This window comes from Papio anubis, chromosome 11, assembly GCF_008728515.1.
Source record: "Papio anubis isolate 15944 chromosome 11, Panubis1.0, whole genome shotgun sequence".
NCBI classification, from domain to species: domain Eukaryota; kingdom Metazoa; phylum Chordata; class Mammalia; order Primates; family Cercopithecidae; genus Papio; species Papio anubis.
The window spans coordinates 39,982,207-40,004,069 of NC_044986.1; the positions used below are offsets into that span (position 1 = coordinate 39,982,207).

General features: G+C 39.5%; 1 long non-coding RNA gene across 1 annotated transcript; it reads left to right on the forward strand.

Moving 5' to 3' along the window:
• On the forward strand, nucleotides 1-4,271 carry LOC103887661. Its single transcript, XR_651858.4, has 2 exons — nucleotides 1-3,674; nucleotides 3,761-4,271. It is a non-coding gene; the product is annotated as an uncharacterized LOC103887661 (long non-coding RNA).
• The last annotated feature ends 17,592 nt before the right edge of the window (nucleotides 4,272-21,863 follow it).

A 21,863-nucleotide genomic window follows, 5' to 3' on the forward strand; every position in this document is an offset into this window, starting at 1 on the left:
ATCTCCACCTGACCCTGCCCTTGACACATGGGGATTATTACAATTCAAGGTGAGATTTGGGTGGGGACACAGCCCAACCATATGAGTCATCAGTCAGGGTAGCTAACATTTATTGAGCATTCAACAAATGCCAGATATTGAGCTAAATAATTTACATATTCCACGTTGTACAGTCATCTTAACTACCTTATGATTTTGGTATGATAATTAACCCTATTGTATTGCTAACCAAACTGATTTCCTGGGAAATTATGTACCTCATCCAAGGTCACTTAGCTAGTAAGTGAAATAACTAAGATTTCATCCAGGCAGCTGACACTCTTAAGTAGTTTCTTAAGATCCAGACAGAAATAAAATTCAGAGGAAGCTTTTAAAAGAATGGGAGAATTCTGTTCATTTCAGCATCTGTTGATTGAGTGATCCCATTCACTGATGCTCATAGCATCTCAGACTTGGCCATGTTAGATATGGTGATTGTAACCCTGCTTACACATCACAGTCACTGTCCAGACCCCTCCCCAGGCCCTTTGAATCAGAATCACCGGGGTAGGGCACAGTGTGAGTATTTTTTTCAAAGTTCCTTTGGTGATTCTATAGATTCTATGGAGTTGAGAACCATTGGCTAGGAGTTTAAACAGAGTTCTTTGCTTTTTGATCAGGACATTTCAGGAATATTTGCCCTTCCCTAAAATCCCTGACATTGCTTGGGTTCTTAGGAACATTTGGGCTGACCTGGGAACCTGCCTGAAAAGTGAAAGCTCACAGGTTCTTCTCTATACAGTTGACCACTCACCCCGTCCAGTGTCTAGGATGTGTTTCTGTGTCTCTTGACCTGATTCCACATGAAACCTGAATCACAGACAAGGAGCCTGTCACCAGCATGCCTGTCCTGCTCAACACTAGATGACTTGCACAGCATCTCCCTGCCATGAAACTGCTGCTGAGAGCAACATGTCATCTTAGTTAAAAATGCAGTGGTTTAAAAAATCATGTACACTCGAACATTAAGAGCACAATCAAAATTTAAATATAGCAAAGTGAATGGAAATAGGTTGCTTTAGAACCTTTATCATGGTTTCCCTATGAGGGTTGTGAATCGGGTGTAAATTTCAGAACAATTTTTGGTATGCCCATAGTCTTCTCCAGTTTTTCCTTTTCTATAGCCCTGCTGCTATTTCTTCTGAAGTTGTTCACTGATCCTCAGCTCAAACCTGCCGTTGTTCATCAAAGGCCCTGTGACGGTTAATTTCTAATTAAAAAGGACCAAAGGGATGATGCAAATTGTCTCTTCCCTGCTTCTTAGTCTCTGGAGGCTGGGAGAGGTTGCCACACCTCTGTCAGAGTAGACTCCAGGAACTTTTATCCCCTTAGTCTGAGCAGGCTTGGAGGAGGTTATTGGCATTTTTATTAACCATTAAGATGCAGCTGGGGAATAGGCTGGTTGTCCTGCCCTTTCTTAAGGGGGATTTCTAAAGGGGGGCCCTTTCTGAATATTCAAACCACACCGTATCAGGAATGAATCAGTATTTTCTAAGGTATGGTATTCTGTATATCTTGTTTTTTAGTTTAGAATCTGGTAGAAATTCTCAAAAGTTGTACAGGTGGATTATAACTAGTTTCCCCCAGCTCCTATGAATTACTTTCTTCAAAGATGCAGATCTTAATGATATACTCCATTTCCTATGTTTTCATTATTTCGTATGTGTCCATTCTAGTTCCTCAATCAGATTGTAAGTCGATTAAGGGCAAGAAATAGGTTCTGCATTTTTTCACTCATATTGCAAGCATAATGCCAAGTACATAGAGAATAAAGGCAATATCATGTGTAGAAATAGTCTCTGGAGTCAGTTGACTTGAATTTAAATTGTGACCCTCACTCCATCACTGACTGGCCATGTGAATTCTGGTACACGGTTTGACCTTTGTTCCTAATTACCCTTTTTAAAAACTGAGAATAATGGTGTTATTGTGGCTTTAAATGAGATGCTACTCACCACACAGTTCTAGCAAGGAGTGAGTGCTGCTCTGCTCACTCTGGCCATTGTGGATATGCTTTGTCGAGAACACATTTCCACCGCCTTCTGCTGTTTGTCTTCTCACTCAGGGATGTTTACAGTGGTATGAATTTGAATTCATGCTTCTCAATCTATAGTGTGGTGGTTTGAACAATCCTTCCCACACATTTAAAGAATGTGCTATCTGTCCAATTAATTCCTTGACCCTCGCATTAAACATGTTTTTTTCTAGGATGCCTTGGTCAGAATGACCCATTTAATTTATATTTGTACAGCTGTGTAGAGAAGAATGGATTCGAATAGAAAACATTAATGAAGATTAATGCTTGCTGACATACTAACTACTGGTATCCTCCTTCTCCTCCTCATAAGAAATTAAAACCCTATTCCTTATCCAGTTACAGTCATACTCCCTCTCTCCTGCTCTGAAATAAGACAGGATATTTTGATGGGTGGCTAAAGTCCCCAGGTTAAAGATTGGTTAGGGGTGTTTTTCCTTTTAAAAAAAAATTCTCAATCTGCCTGAATTTTGAGGAGTTTAGATACATATAGTTATCTTGAATGTGAAGTACAAGAAGTTTCTGCTTCTGCCTTGCTGGAATTGCTCATGTAACCCGAGCTCCACATGCACTCAGAGAATGTGAAGGTGCCAGGGCAGAAATTCCACTGGCTCCTGTATTATCACTTCACTTATTTCCCTTCTTTGTTCCACAAGAAGATTTACTGTACAAGAATATGTATGACAAAATGGAAAAAAAAAACTTAGGTAAAATAAAGAGTAAAAAACAAAGAATAAAAATGAAAAGTAAAGAATGAATAAAAAAATTTTAAATCAGTCTAGAAAAGCTATAATTTAAAAAGGAAGGTCAAAAGTAGCTTCTGTATTGCTGCTTCTTATTTTACTTTCTTCCTTTTAAAGTGTGCCTTTCTTCTTCATACTTCACTCTCAAGAACAGAAAATTAAACCTAAGAGGCAATTATTTTTTGAGTGTTTCACAAAAATACCTTTGTTGGTATACATGTCCTTGATTCTAAATTTTGTCTCTTTCAAATTGAAGAGACCTGAACCTTAGGGGAGAGCCAATGTCTGTTACATGTAAAGGGGCCAACCAGTAATAAATTCATCTTCTAAGTGGTAGTTTTTATGGATGATAAAATATCCATCAAGCCACACTGTTCAATGTTGTCAGGGATTGCTGTTGAGATGGCAACATGTCTTGTTTTCTGGTCTGGAAATTTGGTTGCCCTGGAGCTAGGATACAGTTTGGACCTTGAGATAATTAAAATTTCGTGGGGTGCTTAGGCTTAGCTGGAAGCCTGTGCTTGGTGATTTGCCAGGCTGCCTCTTTCATCACAAAGGGTAGTGCTGGGTTGATGACATGGGTATAGGATGATGCTGGTCCCTTCCTGTTGAGCACAGTGAAAGGGAATCCAGCTTCCTCTCAGCTCCTGTGCAGTTTCGTCACGTCTAGTGCCTCAGTGGAAAATATGATGACTGTCAGAGTCCAGCTTTGTGATGATTGGACTGCTTTCCCTTATTAGCTGCATGGTGCACTATGGGATAAATGTCCCCCTGCATATCTGTAGTTATACTAGCCCTTTGGCTAAGATTTGGTAAGAGCGGGAGTGAAAAACCTTGACTCTGGATTCCAGTGTAAGGTAAATGCACTGTGGCCAGTGTTATTCTCATAGTAGTCTTGGGACAGTATCAGCATTAGGATTATTATTATTTTTCTTTTCCCTAGATATCCTACACAATGGGAATTGGCAGCTGGAGAGGCCCTGTCCCTGAAATTGGGCCATGGTAGTATGTGGCCTGAAAAGAATTAGATCCAATGGGCGAGGATAAAGCCATCTGGTGAAACCCTAATCTGCTCTACAACCTGTATTTTACAGAGTGGGGACTCAAGCTGCCCTCTGAATGACCTCTGAAAAGTCATGAGTCATAGAAGTAGCCCCGTCTGAGCTTAATGGAGTCCTGGGGTTAGAGAGGAGGTTTATCACCCTGTTGCCCAAATGATTCAGCATTCAAGGATTTGAAGCATCAGTGGGGGGGCAGGTGCACCCACTGACCCCCATGACTAGACTAACTGGTGGCTCAGACAGGGTCCTCTCTCAAAAGCTGTTCTCAGACAGCAGGGCTGGGCTTATTTTCTGGCACCATGACAGCCAAATGGTGCCCCTTTCAGTGGTTCTTTATTCTAGTGGCTTGCCTGAACACATTCAGAGCCTCATATTAAATATGGGTCTTCTAGAGCTCAGGCACCAGAACCCTGAACCCCTAACCCCAAGGCTCAGTCCCCTACAAAGAACCCCAAACCCTTCCTTCTTGTTTAGGCCATCACTTCTCAAACCCTCAGAAAGCTCAGCAGAAAACCCCCTCAGCCTTCAGCAACACAAAGTCATGCTCTCATCTTTTAAGGATAGGGAAAGCCAGTCCTTTGAAACACAATAGCAGATTTCCTTGAAGGGGAGGAGAAATGCTTTGGTTTCTTCTTATTTTTTTGTAACAGCTTTATTGACATATAATTCACATACCATACAATTCACCCAGTTAAATTATACAATTCAGTAGTTTTAAATATGTTCACAGATATGTGCAGGCATCACTGCAGTCAATTTTAGAACATTTTCATCATCTCAAAAGGCAACCCTGTTTCTTTTAGCTATCACCCTCCATCACCCCATCCTGTGCCTCTCTCCCAGCCCTAAGCAATCACTGATCCACTTTCTGTCTCTATAGATTTCTCTATTCTGGATGTTTATATGAATGGACTTTTATAGTGTTTGGTCTTGTGACTGGCTTCTTTCACTTAGCATAATCTTTTCAAGGTTAAAGTTTCATTTATACTGTAGCATGAATCAGTACTTCATACTTTTCACTGCTGAATAATATTTCATTGTATGATTATGCCCCATTTTATTGATCTATTCATAAATTGTTGGACATTGACTTGTTTCCACTTTTGGATTATTATGAATAATACTGCTGTGAGCATTCTAGCAGAAGTTTTTGTGTGGATATAATTTCCATTGCTTTTGGATAAATACCGAGGATTGGAATTGCTGGGTCACTTGATAACTCTGTTTAATCTTTTCAGCAATGGCCAGACTGTTTTCCAAAACAGCTGCACATTTTACGTTCCCACCAGCAATGTAAAAGTGTTCTGGTTTCTCCATATCTTTTTTTTTTTTTTTTTCCTGGAGACACAGTCTTGCTCTGTTGCCCAGGCTGGAGTGCAGTGCTACGATCTGGACTCACTGCAACCTCCGCCTCCTGGGTTCAAGCAATTCTCATGCCTCAGCTTCCCGAGTATTTGGGATTACAGGTGAGTGCCACCACGCCCTGCTAATTTTTATATTTTTAGTAGAGACAGGGTGTCGCCATATTGGCCAGGCTGGTCTCAAACTCCTGACCTCAGGTGATCTACCCATCTTGGCCTCCCAAAGTGGTGGAATTACAGGTGTGAGCCACTGCACCCAGCCCAATTTCTCCACATCTTGAACAATGTTTCTTATTGTCTGTCTTTTGGTTATAGCCATCCTAGTGGGTATAAACTGATATTTCATTGTTTTGATTTGCATCTTCCTGAAGGCAAATGATGCTGAACATCCTTTCATGTGCTCTTAGCCATAGGTGAAATTCTTTGCTCATTTTTAAATTGAGGTGTCTTTTATATTTTTGATATATATTCTGGATATAAGTTCATTATCAGATATATGATTTGCAAAATAGATTTAGATATATGTATAGGTATAGATATATGAATGAAGATAAAGAAAGTGGCAAAGGAGGTTTACACTTTTATTTAAAGTGTAAATTTAAAGTGGAGGTTTACACTTTTATTTAAAGTGTAAATTTAAAGTGGAGATTTACACTTTTATTTAAAGTGTAAATTTAAAGTGGACAAGTGGAGATTGTTAAACTTGTCCCTTGGACATTCATCTCCTTCTCAATGTTTCTCATATTATTCTACCAGCAACAACTTTCAAATATGATTAAAATTTTTTTTTTTTGGTAGTGGCAAGATCTTGCTGTGTTGCCCAGGCTAGTCTCCAACTTCTGGCCTCAAATGATCCTCCTGCCTCAGCCTCGGAAAGTACTGGGATTACAGGCATGGGCCACTGTGCCTGGCCCCAAATATGATTTTAAAAATTTTCCAACTTCTCCAGATTCTCCCAAACTCCAGTCCACATAGCTTTTCTTTTTTTTCCCTCCTCCCTTTCTGCCTAAATGTTATTATCTAAATTGTTTTTCTTATTATCCAAACTCTGCACCCCAGTACAGTGGCTGGGAATGAGATTGTCAGTCCACAACCTTGGGCACAAGGATATCATCCAACACAGTGATGATTAAGGAAGAGGTCGCCACATCACAATAATGCACTCTGTTATGCACAGGTACAAGCAGGGCCATCACTAGGGTGAGATGAGTGAGTGTCTCACCCTTGTGCACCTTCTCTCAGGGTCTCAGAAGTGCCACCCATATACTTCTTAGTGAGTGCCTCCTTAAATTGTGAGTGCTGGGCAGCTCTCTTGTCTCACTCTAGTCCCAGCCTTGGTATAAGGGCCTAAGGGAGTCCGTGGTTTAGAAATGAATACCATCTTCCTAGTTCAGGAATGACCTTGACTGAACCCTCATATACATCAATACAGATATTTGTAAAATAAAAGCTAAGAGTGGCTTCTGCATTTTTAAATGGTTGAAAAAATCAAAAGAAGAATACTATTTCATGACATGAAAATTATATAGAATGGAAATTTTATTGTTCATTAATAAGGGTTATGGAACACAGCCACACTCATTCTTTTATGTATTGTCTGTTGGTGCTTTTACCCTCTAATGGCAAAGTTAAATAGCTGCCAGACACTGTGTGACCTGCAGAAACTAAAATATTTGTTATCTTGTCCTTTACATGAAACCTTTGCCTATGCTTGGCTTAGAACATTCCTCGCTACCTGGCTAACTCCTATTCAGGTTTCAGGCCTGAGCTTTGTTTCACATTCTCTTGGTGGTTTTCTCCGCCAGCCCCCAACTCGCATCCTGGACCCTAGGCCAGAGTTTCTGACAGTCAGTGCTCAATATGTATTTCTCGAATGAATCTTTGAATTATAAATGAAGAAGGGCGGTTTCCACCCACTTCTGCTGTCTCCTTCTTTCCTTCTTCAGAACCACTGCAGGCTTGTTAGCTGTCCTCCCCTTGACCCTCAGAGCTTGGAACCAGTTCTTTTGCGCAATACCTGTAGGACAGAATCAGGATTTTCCATTGAAATTTAAAAGGGTCTTTTTCAGTCCTGCAGACCCAGAAATCCATGCTTGTCATCTCCCCAGACTTGGCCTGAAAGGTCATGTTTTCATCTCCTTGTCCCTGGCTCCCCATTTCAACTGACTGTTAGAACCCTTGAGAAAGTTTCTGGATCCTTTTTGCTTCCAAGGGATCACCTGAGACTGCTGTGTGCTTCAGTGGGCCAAGAAGGAAAGACGCCCTGTGATCTCAAGACCCCAGAGCTCTGTCTCTGCTCTTCAGAACCCCCAGTGCTTCCTAGAGAGCATTTTCCCCATGGACTGGAGGGAGTCTAGCTTCTGTCAGTGGGAGTTCGGGGATGGGCGTGATGGTGAAGGGATAGGGACAGCATGCTGTCGTTATAAGTTGGGGAGATCATTTCATTCCTGGGTGTTGGAAGTTGTTTGTCTAGTTCCTTCAAACCATTTGACACCAGTACTCTTGACAATAGACCTGAAACGGCACCCGTCTCTTCTAAAAAGATCCAGGTGCCAAATCCAGCTCTGCCAATGACTGTTTGTGTGACTTGAGCAAATCACTTTAGGGCCGAGAATTTTAGGTGTTTTTCAGTATTAAAAAAAGAGGGAGGGCAGACATGTATTCATTGTCTGCTATATGTCAGACACTGTGTCTATAATTTGCATATAGTAATTTAACAGATTATAAATTATATACTTCCTCTTAAGTCTAAAATTGTACCAGTCTGTGGCTTCCTGATTTAAATCCTGACCCTGAGTTTCAGGTTGAGTGAATATTCTACCTCCCCCAGCAATGCCTCCGTGAGGTTTGATTTGGAATGAGTCTTGTGACTCACTCCCTGACACTCTGTGTAGTAGAAGGGCAGAGGATTTGGCTAAGCCTGGAAATGTCTGTAGAAGTAAGATGGTAAGTACTGGCTGGATGCTCACTGTGTCTTATACTGGGCTTCCCAGATGTCATGTCTTTTATCTTCTCTTTCCTTTCATTCTCATGGTGACTGTCTATGAGGTTAAACACCCCCATTTCATTGGTCACTGTGTGACCAATGTCACACTGTGTCAGCACTTGAACCCAGGTCTGGCGACGTCTAAAGTCCATGCTCATAACTGCTCCTAAGTTCCTCTGGAAGATTCTGATGCAACTCACCCCTATAACTTGGCAGAAATTCTGTTCTCTTATTAAATGTGCAAATGTTGAGCTGGATAAGTCCCTGAGCTCTTTTTTTTTCTTCAAATGCGAACTGGGTGTGACTTTTGGATGAAATGGGAGATGCAGGGAACAATACCAATTCTTAATGCGAGGGGTGTGTTGTCTATTGAACTGGCTGAGATTTATTTTTTATGACTCAGCCTGCTAGGAGGAGAAAACCAAGCCCCAAGGTTTGAATGTTTTATGGAATTGCTATAATTTAGAAGTACAGTTAAGAAGTTTTATAAGTAAGTAAGCAAGAACAAAGTCCAAAGCAAACTGCACACATCTTGAGTCAGAATCTATAGCTTATTCACTCTCATGCTGAGATACCCAAAACTACTGGGAACATATGTTAGTATTTTTCCATTTTAATTTAGTTTTCTGTGATCTCCCAGGGTTCTGACCAACTGACCTAAGTATGAAAGACATGACTCAGTAGCATTTCTTTCCATAGTCACACCATTAAAATGAAGTTTTCACCTACTTCACAAGGTTGTGAGGCGGGAGGAAAAAAAATCTAAGCGTGTTGTATATTAAAGTACTTGACAAACACTATTTAAACCTCCTTGCAAGTATAACTTTTTTCCCCTTACTCCATGCTCTAAAGGATTCAGAGTGAGGCACCCAGAGGAAAAACAGACACAAAACTACAGAGGAGGCAACAAAACAAAACCAGAGGCAGCCTGTTTTCCTTTCATAAAGGCTGCAAGCGCAGAGTTGAACCCGCTATGGAAACCCGACGCTTTGGTTTCCCTTTCAGGGTACTGGCATGAATGAATAATAACTTCATTTTCAACTTGAGGTTAGATAACTTTTATCACCAACACCCACTTCATTTTCTCCCTATGTTTTAATAGAATAAGGAATAGGGAATCAATTTGTTGGTAGACCATGTTGAGTAGCTTAGCTTCAGAAAGATTTAGCACCAAATTGTAAATGGTGACACTTTAATAGCAACCGTGATGTGCATTGGGAGCCAGCCTGTGGGAGTTTGGCAGTTGGAAAGCCCCATAGCTTCATTTTTTCCAGATTTTTGTACCCTTCCATCAGATAGTAACTCCTTAGCCTTGAGAAACTCTCTTCCAGGACAAGGGGAAAGTTTATTTGAGTTTGAATTCTAAATTGTTTAATAGCAAATACATTATTTGTCTCTTTAATGAGACCAAGAAAATGGCCTCAGACCCTGGTTGAACCAGCCAGTTCTCCTTTTGATGGCCACAAACCAAATATGGGCAGTGTAATGATGGTATGACTCTGGCCTGACTAATATTTTTGTGAGGAGAATGCCATTATTATGGTGACCATATTTTCCAAATAAAAAATTGGGAACTTTTTATTCAGAGGAAAGAGGGGCAGAATATTTGAAATTGAGACTGACCCAGGAAATCCAGAATGAATGGTCTTGGTAGCTATTGATCACAGCATAAAGGAAAAAGAATGTGAATGAACCAGTGCAAATCTAATTGGTTGCTAGAAAAGTCAGGAGCCTCAAAATGAATGACTTGCTAGTGGTGGCAAAGAACCACTATCTACATGTAAAGACAACACGTTAGATGCCCAGTTAATCCAGTGACTTGTTTTTCTCAGAGTTTTCATTTTTCTATATTTTTTCCAAGTACATTTAGCAGTTACCATGTTTTGGAAATGTGAAAGTAATGAAATAGATTTATTTTAAACTCCAGGTCTTGCTCAGCTAAATAAGGGTTGTCCCTTTCCAAGGAATCACCTTGAAAGGTTGCCCCCACTTTCCATTTATGCTGCCATTATGCACAATGTGTCAACCCTTGGATTGAGATTTTTAGAAACAATCCATTCAAGCATCCTGGCTAGTACTGGTTTGGATCCATACTGACATGTGATTATAAAGGACAGGACTGGTTTTATTGGAGATCTTAAAAACTGAATGGAGGTGAAAGGAGGTGTCTGGAAATATTTTAAGCAAAGGTAAAACTACATGTTTTGTATACAAAACACAAACTTGAACAGACTTGGCCATTGCTTCGCAGTCCTGGCCATGGCTCTCTTCAGTGTTGATGGACAGTTCAGAGGCACTCACAAACTCAGAATGCAGCTTTGGTTTGTACTGAGCCTCGTGGGCACAAAGCTCATGCCAAAGGGCAGTTTGGAATTTAGCCCTATCTCCTCCACCTTCTTTGGCTAGATGCCCTTCTACAGGGCACAACATGCCCAGCCCTGTATGGTCATGCTAGCTAGTAGCACATGGAACAGAAGCAGAAGAGCTTCTGAAACCCAAAACTTCGATTGTTTTTTTCTTGGATTCATACATTATGTGCTCAGAATAGTGGAGTCCGTTGAGTTCCAATGGCCTAAAATATGAAGACATTAAATTAATTCAGGTGAATGGTTTTCTACATGAATATAAAATAATTATTTGGTAACTTTATGAACTATAGATTCTTGAACTGGCTCACCTTTTTAAAAATTATCATTATTATTATTATTTTTTCTTTAGAGACAGGGTCTTGTTCAGTCTCTAGGCTGAAGTATAGTGGTACAATAATAGCTCACTGCAGTCTGGAGCTCCTGGGCTCAAGCAGTCCTCCTGCCTCAGCCTCCTGAGAAGCTGGGATTATAGATGCATACCACCATGCCCAGATAATTTTTAAAAAAATTTTTCTAGAGACTACATCTTGCTTTGTTGCCCAGGTTGGCCTCAAGTAATCCTCTTGCCTCAGCCTCCTGAGAAGCTGGGAATACGGGCTCGTGCCACCACACCTGGCTAATTAAAAAAAAATATATATATATATATTTTTGTAGAGGTGGGGTCTCACGTTGTTGCCCAGGTTTGTCTCAAGCTCCTGGCCTCAAGTGATCTTTCCTCCTTGACCTCTCAAAGTGTTGGGATTACAGGCATGAGCCGTGGTGTCTGGCCTGGCCCATCTTCTATAATCATGTTCAGCCCCTTGGTTTATGGATAACTGGCCAAGGCCCTAGAGAGGTGAAGTTACTTGAACAGGTCTACATAGCTAATGATGGAAGATCCAGAACTGGAATCAAGGTCTCTATAGACTCTCTCTCCTCATCTCTAAAATAGTATAAAGATACATTTCTGATACAAATAACTGTGTCACCTAGTAGGTTCTCTGTTGATGTTGGCAGATTCTGAACCCTAATGCCTTTACAGTTCCTGGGATGCACAGTTTCCTGAAACACAGCACCAGCCCTGGAAGAGTTCATGGTGGGATAGTGGAGGCAGACATGTCTGTCTCATTTATTTCATCCTCTTCCCAGGCTGTAAATAACCTTGGTTGGTGCATAGTTTATCAGGTTTGTCCTGCCTTCTCTGATCCATTCCAGTCTTCCTGGATGATCCTGTCTTCATTTCTTTAAGAAACTGGCACATCTTGTTGCAATAACATTGTCAATTCTTTAAGTGCTCAGAGATGCCCTTTTAATTTGGATGTAGCCAGGTTTTGTGAGTTCATTTCTCCCCTTAGTCTAGTTTCTTTCCATCCTTCACTTGGCAGGTAGTTCTCTCTGGTTAATGAGTGTGAGTGCTTCAAAGCATACAGAGCAGCCATGGGATCCCTCCCAGTCTCTCAGGAGGATATTTCCCGTTGTTCTTTTTCTTTTATTTGTGAGAAGCAGAGCCAAATGCAAGACACTGAGCCCAGCAGGAGGGACCAGACCTGGCCCAGGAAGAGCCAGTATGGTCTGGGCTGCAAGGAATTGAGCCAGGAATCCCAGGCTCATAAAACATCAGCACTGCAAGGGCCTTAGAGACCATCGTGTCCAACCCTTCATTTTCAGAATAGGCAACTGAGGCTCAAAGAGACAATGGCCTTTCACATGTCCAGTCAGGCATCAGTTTCAGAGCCAGGCCTGGAGCCCACGTTGCTCTCAGATCAACTTTCCTGCCCTGTGCCAGGATGCCAAACGCTACTTCTGACCCATTGGGCGTGGAGCTGAACTGATCAAATTATAACATCTAAGTAATCGAGGGCTTGAGGCTCCATAATGATTAAGGGTATGAGGTTGGAGGTATGCCTAGTTTCAAATTCTAACCCTGCACTTACTATTTATAGCTTGGAGGCTTAATGCAAGTTACTTACCCTCTCTCTGTCTCTATTTATTTCTAAATAGTTGTACTTACCTCTTAGAGTTGTTGTAAAGATTAGTAGACTTTTATATGTTAAATGTTAACATAAGTTAACAAACATGTTACAAATTTTTCAGTATTTAGAACAGTAGCTGACACTATGTAGCTGTTGTTATTTCCTTTTATTCTTTTTAAAAATTTTGTTATTTTTTATAAATAACCTTTTTAAAAATAAATAACCTTTTAAAAAATAAAAAGCCAAATTTAGCAGTGGATTTTGTATATCAACTTTAGTGACACAGTTAATAAGTTCTGATAACCCACTACCATTGGACCAGCCTTCTCTGATTCCTGTCTTGATTTTTAACCACAATGCTATATTACCTCCAGGTAAATAAAGATTTTTCTCTAGGGACCCTGACAGAATAGCTGTAAAACATGGGATACTGTCTGTTAAGTGCTATATGAGTGGCAGGCAGATTTGGGTAGTCTTAGAAGGCTTCATGGGAGACGTGGGATATTAGTTCTGCCAGGGGCCAAAATTGCTTGTCTCCCTACCAGTGAGAAGGCAAAGTGTTCTGCCATAAGAAAATTCATCACCATTTTCTTTCACAGGAGTCCGTGGGACTTATTCCAAAAATAATATTGATTTCTGAGGCCCTTTTGCCATTTTGTTTTAGCCAGTTCTTTTCCTCCCCCCTTTTATGACTTCATATAAAATTTAAAGGAATATAATTGCTCTCAATAGAATTGAAATTTTCCTGTTTTGTTTTCAAAGCATCTATTGTAAAAATTGCCTTCTATACTTTGCAGAAATTGTTGCCAGCATCTGTTGATGTGAGGCAAAGGGGACCAATGTATTTATTTTTATTTGGTTTTTTGTTTATATAGTTGGTCATTTTCAGTAGTGAGATAAGCACCGATGAACTTAACAGCCAGTAGTAAAACTAGAACCTTGATAAACCCTATGCCTAGCCGTGTGGTTCCCCCTTCTTGGCCACCCTAAACCTCTGCCTGTCCCTCCCTTCCCAGGTACCATCTTCCTTAATTCTGTTTCTGTCATTCCCTTACTTTCCTTTTTATACAGTGTTATTGCATCTACATGTATTCTTAAGAACTGTACATTTTTAATAAATGCCACTGAATTGTACACTTCAAAATGGTGATTACTATGTGAATTCACATCAATAAAAAACTACAGATTTTAAATTTTAGTTGTTTTGAAGTTTATATAAAGGTATACTATGTACAATCTTTTGGGACTTATTTTACACTGTATTATATTCCTAAGATTCTTTTATACTTTTGTAGGTTGCTGTAGTTCATTTGTTTTGATTGCTGTATTATATTCCTGTATGTGAATATATCATACTTTACTGGTGCATTCTCCAGTTGATAGACATTTTAAGTGTTTCTATGTTTTTGGTATTTTAAACAATCCACCCATGAATATTTTTGATGTTCTTTGTTATATGTGTACAAAATTTTCTCTTGGATATATCCCTAGAAGGCAAACTGTTGAAACACAGGGTATGTGAATGTTCAAATTTAGGAGATAGTAGTAAACTGTTTTCTAAAGTGGTTGCAACAGTTTACACACCCCCCAACCCCTGCCACCATGATGTACAAAATAGTCTTTGGATCTACATTTTCTCTAATAATTTATATGTTTAAACTTGTTATTTTGCCAATCAAATGGATTAAAAATATTTATCTGTTTAATTTTGCATTTTCCTGATCACTGATGATGTTTACCATATTGTCGTGTTTTAAATGGCCATGTAGTTTTTTTGTGTGTAAAATGCCCATTTTCTGTTGGGTTCCTTGTGCTTCTTTATTGATTTGTAGGATTTATTAAATCTCTCTCTATATATATATATCTATATATAATACATTTATATATTTAATATAGTATATATATTATGTGTGTGTGTGTGTGTGTATATATATAGAGAGAGAGACAGAGTCTTACTCTGTTACCCATGCTAGAGTGCAGTGGCAGGATCATGGCTTATTACAGTCTCAAACTTTTGTGTTCAAAAGATCCTCCCCACTTCAGCCTCCCAAGTAGCTGGGACTACAGGCATGCATGCCTGGCTATTTTTTTAAAATTATTTTTTGTGGGGATGGGGTCTCACTTTGTTGCCTAGGCTGGTCTTGAACTCCTGAGCTCAAGCTATGCTCCTGCCTCAGCCTCCCAGACTACTGGGATTACAGGCATGAGTCAGTGTGCCTGGCCAGATATATTCTTAATATTATCTTTTTTTGTTTGTGTATATTGTTAATACTTTCTCCTAGATTTAAATTGTCTTCGCTTTTTTGTAAGATTTTGAATAAACACAATTCTTAAATTTTATAGTCAAATTTATTAAAGTTTAATGATCACTGCTTTTTGTTTATTAAATGTTTTCTCTCTACCTAAAGTCTAAGATACTCACTTATATTTTTCTGCTAGGAGCTTTAAAGTTTTATTTTTGACATCTAATTCCCTAACCCATTTAAATCTTTGATTTTGTATATGGTGTGAGGTAGGGAGGAGTCCATTGTCATTTTCTGTGTCAGTATCCATTTTCCAGCTCTAATCTGACATGTCACTTCTGTCATATACCAAAATTCCATGCATGCATGGGCCTTCTCTGAGCCGTTTAATTTAGTTCATTGGTTAGTTTATCCATCACTGTGCCAGTAACATTAGGAAGTACTAACAACTTTTTTAAAGAAGTGTCTTTACTATTCTTGGCCCTTTAGTTACCCTGTTTGTCTGTCTGTCTGTCTGTCTCTCTCTCTCTCATAATTATTGTTGAAGTATAACACATCCACAGAAAAATACACAAATCACACAAGGTGTACAGGTCAATGTATTTCACAAAGTAAACACAGATTTAACCAGCACCCAAGCCAACAAATGGAATATTGGCACCCCAGAAGCCTTCGTTGTATCTCCTTTCAGTGTCTCTTTCCTTCCCACAAAACCAACTAGTATTGTCTTCTAACACCATTCGCTTGGCCTATTTTTGAACATAATATAAAAGAATTCATAGTTGGTACATTTTGTATGTCTTCTTTTACCCAACATTATATCTGTAAGATTCATCCATGTTGCTGCATGTAGTTATAGTTTGTGCATTCTCATTGCTATTTCCCATTTCATTTCATGAATATTCCACTCTTTATTCATTCCCCTGTTAACAGTCATTTGGTTTGTTCACAATTTGGGGCTACTATGAATAGTGCTAGTCTGTTTCCTACCAGCCTTTAAGTCCTTGCCTGAGCTAGTTACCTCTTCTTGTCATGTCTCTATTTATTACACATATTAGTCCGTTTTCACACTGCTATAGAGATACTACTGGAGACCGGGTAATTTATAAACAAAGGAGGTTTAATTGACTCACAGTTCCACATGGCTGGGGAGGCCTTAGGAAACTTGCAATCATGGCGGAAGGGGAAGCAGGCACCTTCTTCACAAGGTGGCAGGGGAAAAAGAAAGCATGCGAAGGAGGAACTGTCAAACACTTATAAAACCATCAGATCTCATGAGAACTTATTCACTACCATGAGAACAGCATGGGGGAAACTTCCCCCATGATTCAATCTCCAGTCATCTCCCACCAGAACCCTCCCTCAACAGGTGGGGTTTATGGGGATTACAGTTAGAGATGAGATTTGGGTGGGGACACAGAGCCAAACTATATCACTCCCCTACTTAAGATCCTGGCCATTTTACAAAACCTAAGTAAGTACATCCCATCCCTTTTGTGAAGAACTCTTAGACTACCCTAATCTACCAAGTTCTTCCCTGTCAGGGTGTCTAGCCTTGTAGCTTATGAGTTGAACTATAAGTGTAATACTTGGAAGGTTTTTTTGCAAAAAATAAAAATTAAGAAAAAAAAAAATTTTCTAGCACATATGAATTAAGAAAAGTTTTTCCTAAACATGTAAACACTGGGTTTACTTGTAGTCATATGCAAGGAAAGGAGGGAAGAAACAGCTTCCAAGAGTTTGTTCAATTCAAAGAGGTGATTGACATAACCAACTTCCATTTCATCTTTCTTCAGAAGAAAGTGTAGGCTAGGTTCACAGCATGAAGTGATGGAGAAAATGATCAAGATTGTTGACTTACATGGTTCTGCTCCTAACTCTGGCCAGTTTATGGGATGGGATACTTGTAAGAGCTGAAGCAGAGTATTAATATTTAGTTTATGAAGCTGTCAGATCACTAGGCAATGGAAACTTGAAAAGGTCTCCTCAACTACTTTTTCAGATTAAGGATTTTGGGGTACCAAAAAGCCATGTGACTTAGTAGTGGTTTGAAATGCATCATTTTCTTACCTATGGGACAAGATATCTGAATACACTGAATTAGAAAATGTTAAGATAAAAGCAAAATTCAAGCCAAACAAATAAGACTTTCAGAGTTACTTAGAAGAAATGGAAATTGCAGAAGAGATTTGCAGTTTGCATGTGTAAGAACCATGCATGAAGATTTTGCCAGCTGCTCCGGTCTAGTTAGATGATTAAACATCTGCTTCATCATTGAAGCTCATTGTAAAAGAAACTGATCCATCTAAAAAAGAAGCCATGCCCATCCAAAGGATACATCATGCAAATAATTTTGTAGATAAGTGTATGCATCCCAAAACTAGCCGGAAATTTCTGATTATGTGGTCAAACACTTGGCAATGTTGGAGGCCAGTGGGCATTGTAAAATTACTGCTAAGATTGAAACTTAAAGTGGCTGTTAGTAAAATAGGCCTGGATTCAGAATTGAAATGTGCTGGAACTGAATATAGTCCACAGCTTCTAAACCTGCTAAACATCAGTATTCTCATCAATGTGATTAAAATTGAACAGTGACAAGTACACACCTACATACCTACTTGTGATCATGTTACTCACTACTTGGATGCCTTCATTTGTATTTGTTTAATCTTACCTAACTTGGCTTTCAACTTAAAACTACAAAAGTAATACACTCTCCTTGTAAAGAAAAATCGGTGTATAAAACGTTTAAAGTGACCTCTTCTTCTCCAATTTCTCCTACCAGGTGAACAAACAGTTCATTGGTTCTGGTTTCACACTTTCCCATGAATTCTGTCTAGGTTTTCAGCTTCTTCAGGACATGAATTTCTTATTTAATTTTGTAATCCTTTTTATGCAGAATAGTGCTTTGCACAAAACAAGTTCTCAGTACATAACTTATTTGACTAATGATTGATTGAATAAGGATTGGAGGGGAGAATGCCCACATGGAAACCTACAGGCATGTAACCAAGCCAAAAAGCAATGTTTTCATAGTTCAATTCAGTTGCATTTGACAAGAAGTATTACTAATAACCTTTAAAGGAGCACTCTAGTTGCTACTTTTCTACTTCCTCCTTCCCCCTAAATACCAACTCACAAAGAGATAATAAACAAATCTTTGAGAAAAGGGAAGTGTGAGTCCCTCCTCCCTACTTCAGTACCCTTCTTAGAGTAAGGGACATGAGGCAGGAGAGCCTGGGGAAGACAGGAGAGGTGTCCTTGCAATAGATAAATCTGTTACTTTGTATTACCTGACTGTAAAATTTGCTGTGGAGCATTTTTATTGGTAATTTATTTTGCAGATGTTTCTGGAGAAAGTTGAAATTATGCTGGTAAAAGCATATCTAGACTCCACATTGCGAATTTAAACATAATGTATTTTATTTCCTTAAGCAAAAAAGGAACTATTTTTCCCCTCCTTCTTTTCTTTCTTTTTTTAGCTAAAAAAAAGGAATGAGGGAAGTCCAAAGTTTTTTTTCCTATTTGGACTGAAAAATTAATTATTGCTTTGGGAATAAAGGTAGTGAGCATCATATCTCATTTCTAGTTAACTAGTAGTTCCCTTTATATACAAAGAGCAATTACTTTTGAAGACTAAAAAAATATATAGTCTTAAGGTGTGCTTCATATTATTTCCCCATGGTTTCATTTTTATTGCATTATCCTCTGACTCCATGACAAAATGTTTATTTGGTGCTTGCAAATTGAAAAAATCTGGAGTGGAATAAGCCACTTGCCGTTTCTGATTAATTGCCTTGGATATGCTTTTAAATCCTCCTGCTGAACCTGAAGCGTACTGTCCCAAATAACGCTTTTTGAAGAGAAAACTTTTGGAATGCCCTTCATTTCTTTGAGTTTTCATAAGAGTGGAATGTGTTATACAGGCGGCCTAGTGAGCAGTTAAGAGCTGGGCTCTGGAAGGAGTCCCGGCTCCACTGTTAACTAGCAGTGGAGCCTTCAGCAATTTACTTAATCTCTCTAAGCCTCAGTTTTTCTCACCTGTATAATGAGAATCATGAAAATAACATCTAATCTAGAGAGTCATGAGGATTGGGTATCTGAAAAAGCAACATGGCACATATAAATTGTTCAATAGATTTTAGCTGCTGCTATTGTCATTATGATCTCTATGACTACTAATCATAAGAATGAATTGTGAAGATCTTTAGTACAGGAATGTGCTCTTTATGTCTGAGCAAATATTTTGCACATTGCCACAGTCTTTATATGTTAGCACGCATGACATTTTTACTTTGCTATGTGGTCATTTATAGTCGGTTGCCCCTCCTAGATTGTAAGCCTCCTGGCCGAAGGGAGCAGCTCTTCTAGATTAGCCTTTGCATGCTCCGGTAGACTCAGAATGCCTTGCATTTAGCAGGTCCTCAAGAAAGGTTTATTGAATGCACTGGGAAGTTATAGGTGGAGGGCTGGGATCCAGCTTGCTCCAGAATGAGGTCTCTGTCTCAGAAATGTCCTCACAGCAGTTGAAAAAGGGCCAGGACTAGGGTTTGGGATTTCACATTTCAACCAGGAATTGGAGCTGCCAAGATGCTAGTCACAATAGTGAGAGCCAGCCTTCCAGTCGCTGAATGAAGTTGAAAAGTAGAACAGATTTGGAAAACAGAAGTTATTTCATTTTTCAGGGTGGCCCGATTAGTTTTTCTTCATTTTTAAAAATTGTATATTTTAAATTATTAAAAAGTAAATGGTTCAGAACTTGAGATTCAGATTTGTAAACTGCCGGAATCCAGGTTGAAGAAACAGGCAGTAAGAGTGTCAGTAGAAATTATCAAATCTCAAGGGAAAAATGCAAGTCTGAGAGTCTCCTGACATAATTAAGGAAGTGAGTCTCACAACTTGAGGGATGGGAACAGGCAACTCCCTGAGCTTCAGCTGCAGATGAAGTCAGCGCTGCTGATCTTCCCGCCAATGAGAATGAAATTAAACCTCAGCAAGTCAAAACAATGCAAGTTCTGCGTACAGTTCTGTAAACAAAGAGGTGACAGATCCTCCCTGCTAAGCCCTGGGCTCCAGGAAGGGTTTGGAGAAAGAGAAACCCACATTCAGGCCAACCTCACAGTTACTCCCCTTCCCCTCTGATGGCCAGTGCTATCTTTACCCGAGCTCATCTTTACTGAATCTTCTATTTCTTTATTCCCCCCAAACCTCTGCTTTTCAGTGAAATCAAACTATGATTGCAGTTAGGAATTCCAGATGTCCCCACTGTCATTCTCAAACATAACAGTGTTTAATAATGTTGACCAGATAGATACCTTCTGTATGTCCAGCACTGTATAGGAAGGCTGTTTGATTATGACCTCTGTCTACCCCATGATGCATTCTTACTTTTGAAGCCCTTCTCCATACCCTATAAGCCATTTAAAATATAACTTTGCTTTATGTTTTTGAAGGAATTTTTATAATTTTGAGGTCTTCTTAACAATAATTTATTTGGTTCCTGTGATTTCAATTGTGTTAAGTTTCCAACCAACCAGGTAGAGTGAACTTGTGGTTAAGTAGCTCACATAAATGTTACCTTTAGGGGGAATTTCGTTTGTTAATCTTGATACTGTTGTTTTCCTTTAATATTTTAGCTAATAAGTTATTTCTTTGGTTCTTAATCACAGGCCCTTATGATTGTTATCTCTATGAGTACTTTAATGAACAAGACAAAGCAGATCTGATTTTTGCTGTGGTGGAGCTTATGGTCTAGTGGGGCCTTCCTTCTGTCACGGCAATTAAAGACACATCGCTAAGTGCAAAAAGACATCACATGGAAAGATGGAGAGCCCCTCATTTCTCTAGTCTTTTAATACAGCAGAAAAGAAACAGTACATAATGTGGTGGTCTGCTTGGTAAAGGAGTCTGATTAGCTATTTAACCAAACCTATTTTCTCTTCCTCTTCAGCGCCCAGCTAGACCATATTTCCAGACTCCCTCGCAGTTAGATGCATCCATGTGCCTGAATTTTGGCCACTGGAATATGGAAAGAAGTGAAGTACACCATGTTCTAGGCCTAGTCAATCCTATGCCCTCCCTCTTCCCATCAGCCTGCTGGAAGGGAAGGATTGGAGTTTCTGGAATAGATGGCGGGCAAGATCTAAGGAGCCTGCTTCCTGAATCTGAGCACCTCCAGGTGACTCAGAGAACAAGAACTAAACTGCTTTGTGAAGCCTCTGGGAGAGTTCAGGGTTTATCTCTTATAGTTGTTCCAATTAATAACATTCCCTCAGTCATTAATAACATTCCCTTATAGTGCTTTGTATCTATTGGGGTGGACAGATATAAAGTAATCACCCAAATTATTTAGGCAAAAGAAAAATGCCCTGTTCAGGCCAGGTGCAGTGACTCACGCCTGTAATCCCAGCACTTTGGGAGGCCAAGGCAGGCGGATCATGAGTTCAGGAGATCAAGACCATCCTGGCTAACACCATGAAACCCCATCTCTACTAAAAGTACAAAAAATTAGCTGGGTGTGGTGGCAGACGCCTGTAGTCCAGCTATTTGGGAAACTGAGGCAGGAGAATGGCGTGAACCGGGAGGCAGAGCTTGCAATGAGTGACAGAGCGAGACTCCCATCTTAAAAAAAAAAACAAAAAGACAAACGCCCTGTTCAGTAAGACAATACAAGGGCAAGCCTAAATAGATTACAGAGTCGCTTTTAAGAAGTTGAAATTTCAACTGTGATCTGAAAGAGGAAAATGAATTATTTTATTATAAAGGAGGCAGTATAATAATGAAGATAATAATTGGTCCCATATGATAGAGTTGTTCTAAGGATTAAGTTAATGTTATGTTTTAAATAAGCTAATATTAATTATGTATATTAATAAATTAATCAAATGCACAGAACATTGCCTAAATTGTAAATGTTTATTATTTTTGTTGTCTGACTTTTATTTTTTGGAGATGGAGTCTCGCTCTGTCACTTGGACTAGAGTTCAGTGACGCGATCTCCGCTCACTGCAGCCTCCGCGCTGCCACCCATCCTCCCCCACCCCCCCCCCCCCGTTCAAGTGATTCTCCAGCCTC